Source organism: Pseudophryne corroboree, chromosome 4, assembly GCF_028390025.1.
Source record: "Pseudophryne corroboree isolate aPseCor3 chromosome 4, aPseCor3.hap2, whole genome shotgun sequence".
NCBI lineage: Eukaryota > Metazoa > Chordata > Amphibia > Anura > Myobatrachidae > Pseudophryne > Pseudophryne corroboree.
Genome location: NC_086447.1, coordinates 844,573,626 through 844,584,250, shown reverse-complemented (window position 1 = coordinate 844,584,250; position 10,625 = coordinate 844,573,626).

Below are 10,625 nucleotides of genomic sequence, written 5' to 3'. Positions count from 1 at the left end.
ATGTTTCTGGGCATCAGGGGAGGGCTGCGATGCAGAGGGAACTGTGTCCCGGAAGGGCGGGCGGCCGCAGCGCTGTAGAGAGTTACGATGACTCACTGTCTGCAGCAGCGCCCTCTACTGTCTGGCGCTCTATGCGGCTACGTAACCCGCATATGCGCCGGGAGGGAGAGAGTGACAAGAGAGAGGGTGAGAGTGAGTGGGTGACCAGAGAGAGCGAGAGAGAGAGGTGTTGCAGCGGGTGATAGGCACCCCCCAATGACTAATTAAGCAATTTTCCATTTATCATAGTCTTTAATTACCTTATGCAGAGCTGCCTCTCCTCCGATTCTATTTTTCTACTCCAGCAAAAGATCTTTCAGGGACCGGCTGGGCACAGGAAAGCTACATACTACCCCGTAACGCCTTCATGCACACTACACTGCAGCCACTGCCCTGAAGCTCCCTCCCACACACTACACTACACTGCACCCCACACACTACATCGCCGCTACCCTGCGCCTTTCTCCCTGCATAAACTACACTACACTTACCGTCTCTGGCTGGCTTCTTTCTTCATGCAGGAGTTGGTTCAACGGTCAGAGGATGAGCAGCCTGAAACAGAAAACAGCGGACCGCCGGAGCAGGCAAGTATTCCTTTTTTTTTTTTTTTGCACCACTGGGTTTCCTCCACATAACACAATGACATGCCCCCCAACCCCAGCACACATTAATATTACACCTACACCCCCCCCCTCCCCAGCACACACATTAATATTACACTTACACTCCCCCCCCCCCTCCCCAGCACACACATTATTACACCTACACTCCCCCCCCCTCCCCAGCATACACATTATTACACCTACACTCCCCCCCCCCTCCCCAGCATACACATTATTACACCTACACCCCCCCCCCTCCCCAGCACACACATTATTACACCTACACTCCTCCCCTCCCCAGCGCACACATTAATATTACACTTACACTCCCCCCCCCTCCCCAGCACACACATTATTACACATACACTCCCCCCCCCCTCCCCAGCATACACATTATTACACCTACACTCCCCCCCTCCCCAGGACACACATTAATATTACACTTACACTCCCCCCCCTCACCAGCACACACATTATTACACCTACACTCCGCCCCTCCCCAGCGCACACATTAATATTACACTTACACTCCCCCCCCTCCCCAGCACACACATTATTACACCTACACTCCCCCCTCACCCCCCTCCCCAGCATACACATTATTACACCTACACTCCCCCCCCCTCCCCAGCACACACATTATTACACCTACACTCCTCCCCTCCCCAGCGCACACATTAATATTACACTTACACTCCCCCCCCCCTCCCCAGCACACACATTATTACACCTACACTCCCCCACCCCCCTCCCCAGCATACACATTATTACTAGAGATGAGCGGGTTCGGTTTCTCTGAATCCGAACCCGCCAGAACTTCATGTTTTTTTTCACGGGTCCGAGCGACTCGGATCTTCCCGCCTTGCTCGGTTAACCCGAGCGCGCCCGAACGTCATCATGACGCTGTCGGATTCTCGCGAGGCTCGGATTCTATCGCGAGACTCGGATTCTATATAAGGAGCCGCGCGTCGCCGCCATTTTCACACGTGCATTGAGATTGATAGGGAGAGGACGTGGCTGGCGTCCTCTCCGTTTAGAATAGATTAGAGAGACACTTGATTTACTAATTTTGGGGAGCATTAGGAGTACTCAGTACAGTGCAGAGTTTTGCTGATAGTGACCACCAGTTTTATTTATAATCCGTTCTCTGCCTGAAAAAAGCGATACACAGCACACAGTGACTCAGTCACATACCATATCTGTGTGCACTGCTCAGGCTCAGGCCAGTGTGCTGCATCATCTATTATCTATATATAATATTATATATATCTGTCTGACTGCTCAGCTCACACAGCTTATAATTGTGGGGGAGACTGGGGAGCACTACTGCAGTGCCAGTTATAGGTTATAGCAGGAGCCAGGAGTACATAATATATTATATAGTGAGTGACCACCAGACACACAGTGCAGTTTATTTAATATATCCGTTCTCTGCCTGAAAAAAGCGATACACACAGTGACTCAGTCAGTCACATACCATATCTGTGTGCACTGCTCAGGCTCAGGCCAGTGTGCTGCATCATCTATATATATTATATATCTGTCTGACTGCTCAGCTCACACAGCTTATAATTGTGGGGGAGACTGGGGAGCACTACTGCAGTGCCAGTTATAGGTTATAGCAGGAGCCAGGAGTACATAATATTATATTAAAATTAAACAGTGCACACTTTTGCTGCAGGAGTGCCACTGCCAGTGTGACTAGTGACCAGTGACCTGACCACCAGTATATATAATATTAGTAGTATACTATCTCTTTATCAACCAGTCTATATTAGCAGCAGACACAGTACAGTGCGGTAGTTCACGGCTGTGGCTACCTCTGTGTCGGCACTCGGCAGCCCATCCATAATTGTATATACCACCTAACCGTGGTTTTTTTTTCTTTCTTTATACATACATACTAGTTACGAGTATACTATCTCTTTATCAACCAGTCTATATTAGCAGCAGACACAGTACAGTGCGGTAGTTCACGGCTGTGGCTACCTCTGTGTCGGCACTCGGCAGCCCGTCCATAATTGTATATACCACCTAACCGTGGTTTTTTTTTCTTTCTTTATACATACATACTAGTTACGAGTATACTATCTCTTTATCAACCAGTCTATATATTAGCAGCAGACACAGTACAGTGCGGTAGTTCACGGCTGTGGCTACCTCTGTGTCGGCACTCGGCAGCCCGTCCATAATTGTATATACCACCTAACCGTGGTTTTTTTTTCTTTCTTTATACATACATACTAGTTACGAGTATACTATCTCTTTATCAACCAGTCTATATATTAGCAGCAGACACAGTACAGTGCGGTAGTTCACGGCTGTGGCTACCTCTGTGTCGGCACTCGGCAGCCCGTCCATAATTGTATATACCACCTAACCGTGGTTTTTTTTTCTTTCTTTATACATACATACTAGTTACGAGTATACTATCTCTTTATCAACCAGTCTATATATTAGCAGCAGACACAGTACAGTGCGGTAGTTCACGGCTGTGGCTACCTCTGTGTCGGCACTCGGCAGCCCGTCCATAATTGTATATACCACCTAACCGTGGTTTTTTTTTCTTTCTTTATACATACATACTAGTTACGAGTATACTATCTCTTTATCAACCAGTCTATATATTAGCAGCAGACACAGTACAGTGCGGTAGTTCACGGCTGTGGCTACCTCTGTGTCGGCACTCGGCAGCCCGTCCATAATTGTATATACCACCTAACCGTGGTTTTTTTTTCTTTCTTTATACATACATACTAGTTACGAGTATACTATCTCTTTATCAACCAGTCTATATATTAGCAGCAGACACAGTACAGTGCGGTAGTTCACGGCTGTGGCTACCTCTGTGTCGGCACTCGGCAGCCCGTCCATAATTGTATATACCACCTAACCGTGGTTTTTTTTTCTTTCTTTATACATACATACTAGTTACGAGTATACTATCTCTTTATCAACCAGTCTATATTAGCAGCAGACACAGTACAGTGCGGTAGTTCACGGCTGTGGCTACCTCTGTGTCGGCACTCGGCAGCCCGTCCATAATTGTATATACCACCTAACCGTGGTTTTTTTTTCTTTCTTTATACATACATACTAGTTACGAGTATACTATCTCTTTATCAACCAGTCTATATATTAGCAGCAGACACAGTACAGTGCGGTAGTTCACGGCTGTGGCTACCTCTGTGTCGGCACTCGGCAGCCCGTCCATAATTGTATATACCACCTAACCGTGGTTTTTTTTTCTTTCTTTATACATACATACTAGTTACGAGTATACTATCTCTTTATCAACCAGTCTATATATTAGCAGCAGACACAGTACAGTGCGGTAGTTCACGGCTGTGGCTACCTCTGTGTCGGCACTCGGCAGCCCGTCCATAATTGTATATACCACCTAACCGTGGTTTTTTTTTCTTTCTTTATACATACATACTAGTTACGAGTATACTATCTCTTTATCAACCAGTCTATATATTAGCAGCAGACACAGTACAGTGCGGTAGTTCACGGCTGTGGCTACCTCTGTGTCGGCACTCGGCAGCCCGTCCATAATTGTATATACCACCTAACCGTGGTTTTTTTTTCTTTCTTTATACATACATACTAGTTACGAGTATACTATCTCTTTATCAACCAGTCTATATTAGCAGCAGACACAGTACAGTGCGGTAGTTCACGGCTGTGGCTACCTCTGTGTCGGCACTCGGCAGCCCGTCCATAATTGTATATACCACCTAACCGTGGTTTTTTTTTCTTTCTTTATACATACATACTAGTTACGAGTATACTATCTCTTTATCAACCAGTCTATATATTAGCAGCAGACACAGTACAGTGCGGTAGTTCACGGCTGTGGCTACCTCTGTGTCGGCACTCGGCAGCCCGTCCATAATTGTATACTAGTATCCAATCCATCCATCTCCATTGTTTACCTGAGGTGCCTTTTAGTTGTGCCTATTAAAATATGGAGAACAAAAATGTTGAGGTTCCAAAATTAGGGAAAGATCAAGATCCACTTCCACCTCGTGCTGAAGCTGCTGCCACTAGTCATGGCCGAGACGATGAAATGCCAGCAACGTCGTCTGCCAAGGCCGATGCCCAATGTCATAGTACAGAGCATGTCAAATCCAAAACACCAAATATCAGAAAAAAAAGGACTCCAAAACCTAAAATAAAATTGTCGGAGGAGAAGCGTAAACTTGCCAATATGCCATTTACCACACGGAGTGGCAAGGAACGGCTGAGGCCCTGGCCTATGTTCATGGCTAGTGGTTCAGCTTCACATGAGGATGGAAGCACTCAGCCTCTCGCTAGAAAAATGAAAAGACTCAAGCTGGCAAAAGCAGCACAGCAAAGAACTGTGCATTCTTCGAAATCCCAAATCCACAAGGAGAGTCCAATTGTGTCGGTTGCGATGCCTGACCTTCCCAACACTGGACGTGAAGAGCATGCGCCTTCCACCATTTGCACGCCCCCTGCAAGTGCTGGAAGGAGCACCCGCAGTCCAGTTCCTGATAGTCAGATTGAAGATGTCAGTGTTGAAGTACACCAGGATGAGGAGGATATGGGTGTTGCTGGCGCTGGGGAGGAAATTGACCAGGAGGATTCTGATGGTGAGGTGGTTTGTTTAAGTCAGGCACCCGGGGAGACACCTGTTGTCCGTGGGAGGAATATGGCCGTTGACATGCCAGGTGAAAATACCAAAAAAATCAGCTCTTCGGTGTGGAGGTATTTCACCAGAAATGCGGACAACAGGTGTCAAGCCGTGTGTTCCCTTTGTCAAGCTGTAATAAGTAGGGGTAAGGACGTTAACCACCTCGGAACATCCTCCCTTATACGTCACCTGCAGCGCATTCATAATAAGTCAGTGACAAGTTCAAAAACTTTGGGTGACAGCGGAAGCAGTCCACTGACCAGTAAATCCCTTCCTCTTGTAACCAAGCTCACGCAAACCACCCCACCAACTCCCTCAGTGTCAATTTCCTCCTTCCCCAGGAATGCCAATAGTCCTGCAGGCCATGTCACTGGCAATTCTGACGAGTCCTCTCCTGCCTGGGATTCCTCCGATGCATCCTTGCATGTAACGCCTACTGCTGCTGGCGCTGCTGTTGTTGCCGCTGGGAGTTGATGGTCATCCCAGAGGGGAAGTCGTAAGCCCACTTGTACTACTTCCAGTAAGCAATTGACTGTTCAACAGTCCTTTGCGAGGAAGATGAAATATCACAGCAGTCATCCTACTGCAAAGCGGATAACTGAGTCCTTGACAACTATGTTGGTGTTAGACGTGCGTCCGGTATCCGCCGTTAGTTCACAGGGAACTAGACAATTTATTGAGGCAGTGTGCCCCCGTTACCAAATACCATCTAGGTTCCACTTCTCTAGGCAGGCGATACCGAGAATGTACACGGACGTCAGAAAAAGACTCACCAGTGTCCTAAAAAATGCAGTTGTACCCAATGTCCACTTAACCACGGACATGTGGACAAGTGGAGCAGGGCAGGGTCAGGACTATATGACTGTGACAGCCCACTGGGTAGATGTATGGACTCCCGCCGCAAGAACAGCAGCGGCGGCACCAGTAGCAGCATCTCGCAAACGCCAACTCTTTCCTAGGCAGGCTACGCTTTGTATCACCGCTTTCCAGAATACGCACACAGCTGAAAACCTCTTACGGCAACTGAGGAAGATCATCGCGGAATGGCTTACCCCAATTGGACTCTCCTGTGGATTTGTGGCATCGGACAACGCCAGCAATATTGTGTGTGCATTAAATATGGGCAAATTCCAGCACGTCCCATGTTTTGCACATACCTTGAATTTGGTGGTGCAGAATTTTTTAAAAAACGACAGGGGCGTGCAAGAGATGCTGTCGGTGGCCAGAAAAATTGCGGGACACTTTCGGCGTACAGGCACCACGTACAGAAGACTGGAGCACCACCAAAAACTACTGAACCTGCCCTGCCATCATCTGAAGCAAGAAGTGGTAACGAGGTGGAATTCAACCCTCTATATGCTTCAGAGGTTGGAGGAGCAGCAAAAGGCCATTCAAGCCTATACAATTGAGCACGATATAGTAGGTGGAATGCACCTGTCTCAAGTGCAGTGGAGAATGATTTCAACGTTGTGCAAGGTTCTGATGCCCTTTGAACTTGCCACACGTGAAGTCAGTTCAGACACTGCCAGCCTGAGTCAGGTCATTCCCCTCATCAGGCTTTTGCAGAAGAAGCTGGAGGCATTGAAGAAGGAGCTAAAAGGGAGCGATTCCGCTAGGCATGTGGGACTTGTGGATGCAGCCCTTAATTCGCTTAACAAGGATTCACGGGTGGTCAATCTGTTGAAATCAGAGCACTACATTTTGGCCACCGTGCTCGATCCTAGATTTAAAGCCTACCTTGGATCTCTCTTTCCGGCAGACACAGGTCTGCTGGGGTTGAAAGACCTGCTGGTGACAAAATTGTCAAGTCTAGCGGAACGCGACCTGTCAACATCTCCTCCTTCACATTCTCCCGCAACTGGGGGTGCGAGGAAAAGGCTCAGAATTCCGAGCCCACCCGCTGGCGGTGATGCAGGGCAGTCTGGAGCGACTGCTGATGCTGACATCTGGTCCGGACTGAAGGACCTGACAACGATTACGGACATGTCGTCTACTGTCACTGCATATGATTCTCTCAACATTGATAGAATGGTGGAGGATTATATGAGTGACCGCATCCAAGTAGGCACGTCACACAGTCCGTACTTATACTGGCAGGAAAAAGAGGCAATTTGGAGGCCCTTGCACAAACTGGCTTTATTCTACCTAAGTTGCCCTCCCACAAGTGTGTACTCCTAAAGAGTGTTTAGTGCCGCCGCTCACCTTGTCAGCAATCGGCGTACGAGGTTACATCCAGAAAATGTGGAGAAGATGATGTTCATTAAAATGAATTATAATCAATTCCTCCGCGGAGACATTGACCAGCAGCAATTGCCTCCACAAAGTACACAGGGAGCTGAGATGGTGGATTCCAGTGGGGACGAATTGATAATCTGTGAGGAGGGGGATGTACACGGTGATATATCGGAGGGTGAAGATGAGGTGGACATCTTGCCTCTGTAGAGCCAGTTTGTGCAAGGAGAGATTAATTGCTTCTTTTTTGGGGGGGGTCCAAACCAACCCGTCATATCAGTCACAGTCGTGTGGCAGACCCTGTCACTGAAATGATCGGTTGGTTAAAGTGTGCATGTCCTGTTTTGTTTATACAACATAAGGGTGGGTGGGAGGGCCCAAGGACAATTCCATCTTGCACCTCTTTTTTCTTTTCTTTTTCTTTGCATCATGTGCTGATTGGGGAGGGTTTTTTGGAAGGGACATCCTGCGTGACACTGCAGTGCCACTCCTAGATGGGCCCGGTGTTTGTGTCGGCCACTAGGGTCGCTAATCTTACTCACACAGCTACCTCATTGCGCCTCTTTTTTTCTTTGCGTCATGTGCTGTTTGGGGAGGGTTTTTTGGAAGGGACATCCTGCGTGACACTGCAGTGCCACTCCTAGATGGGCCCGGTGTTTGTGTCGGCCACTAGGGTCGCTTATCTTACTCACACAGCGACCTCGGTGCAAATTTTAGGACTAAAAATAATATTGTGAGGTGTGAGGTATTCAGAATAGACTGAAAATGAGTGTAAATTATGGTTTTTGAGGTTAATAATACTTTGGGATCAAAATGACCCCCAAATTCTATGATTTAAGCTGTTTTTTAGTGTTTTTTGAAAAAAACACCCGAATCCAAAACACACCCGAATCCGACAAAAAAAATTCGGTGAGGTTTTGCCAAAACGCGTTCGAACCCAAAACACGGCCGCGGAACCGAACCCAAAACCAAAACACAAAACCCGAAAAATTTCAGGCGCTCATCTCTAATTATTACACCTACACTCCCCCCCTCCCCAGGACACACATTAATATTACACTTACACTCCCCCCCCTCCCCAGCAGACACATTATTACACCTAAACTCCTCCCCTCCCCAGCACACACATTAATATTACACTTACACTCCCCCCCTCCCCAGCACACACATTATTACACCTACACTCCCCCCCCCCCCTCCCAGGCATACACATTATTACACCTACACTCCCCCCCTCCCCAGGACACACATTAATATTACACTTACACTCCCCCCCCTCCCCAGCACACACATTATTACACCTACACTCCTCCCCTCCCCAGCGCACACATTAATGTTACACTTACACCCCCCCTCAACAGCACACACATTAATATTACACTTACATACCCTCCAACTGTACCTTTTTAATAGGTACAATACCTTTTTTTCATGGTCTGTACCGATTTTTGCCTCTCCAAACTTCCATTGAAAGTATAGGAAAAGGGGCGTGGCCACGCCCCCTTTACACGCGGTCACGCCCCTTTTTCGGATTTGTACCGATTTTTCTGTGTAAAATGTTGGAGGGTATGCACTTACAGTCCCATACCCTCCAACTGTACCTTTTTAATAGGTACAGTACCTTTTTTTCATGGTCTGTACCGATTTTTGGCTCTTCAAACTTCCATTGAAAGTATAGGAAAAGGGACGTGGCCACGCCCCATTTACCCGCGGCCACGCCCCTTTTTCGGGTTTGTACCGATTTTTCAGTGTAAAATGTTGGAGGGTATGCAGTCCCCACCCTCCCCAGCATACACATTATTACACCTACACTCCCCCCCTCCCCAGCACACACATTATTACACCTACACTCCCCCCCCCCCAGCACACACATTAATATTACACTTACACTCCCCCCACCCCTTCCCAGCACACACGTTAATATTACACTTACACTCTGTGCCTGTGGTGTGGCTGCTCCTCTACTCACGTCTGCAGGCTCCTCCATCACTGCACAGTGCACACAGGCAAGTGCACCACGTGACTTCCTGGGTTTTAGTGAATCCACGGAGGGGAGGGGAGGGGAGGGGAGAGAGGGAGTGGGTCTTCAGAGTCAGGGGGAGGGAACAGGGATGGACACTGGACAGGGACGCTGCTGTATGTCTCTAGCTTGACTTGCAGCAGGAGGAGCAAGGAGGAGAGGGAAGGGCCCTCGGCTCACACAGAAAATCCTCACAGTGAAGAGCTTTTGCCGGCGCTGCTGCTGCCTGTCAGTGTGTGACAGCACTGCGCATCAGCAAGTCTGCAGAGCGGGGAGCGCCTCTCTTGCCCAGCGCCTCCCTGCTTTGCAGACCTTGCTGAGCGGGTAGCGTCGGGCCTGCCCTTGTAGTTAGCCCCCAGTAGTTATCCCCATGTAGTTTACCCCTGCGTAGTTTGCCCCCAGTAGTTTGCCCCCAGTAGTCATGCCCCCTTGTAGTTTAGCCCCCTGTAGTAATGTCCCCAGTAGTTTGCCCCCAGTAGTAATGCCCCTGTAGTTATGCCCCCAGTAGTAATGTGCCCCTGTAGTTTGTCCCCAGTAGTTTGCCCCCTTGTAGTTTGCCCCCAGTAGCCTGCCCCCTTGTAGTTTGCCCCCAGTATCTTGCCCCCTTGTAGTCTGCCCCCAGTAGATAGCCCCCTGTAGCTTGTCCCCAGTAGATTGTACCCAGTAGATTGCCCCCAGTGGTTAGCCCCCTGTAGCTTTCCCCCAGTAGTTTTGCCCCCTGTAGCTTGCCCCAGTAGTTTGGCCCCCTCTAGCTTGCCCCCAGTAGTTTGCCCCCAGTGGTTAGCCCCCGATAGCTTGCCCCCAGTAGATTGCCCCCAGTGGTTAGCCCCCTGTAGCTTGCCCCCAGTAGTTTGGCCCCCTGTAGCTTGCCCCCAGTAGTTTGCCCCCCTGTAGCTTGCCCCCAGTAGTTTGCCCCCAGTGGTTAGCCAGAAGAAATTTAACCAAATAAATGGAGGATCGGGCGCTTTCAGGTGCTGTGTTTCTAATGCTGCTGCTATAACATTTGGGGGTAGTTACACCCCAACCATATACTCAAAGAAACACAAGAAAAAATAGCAGCGCTAATTGAAAT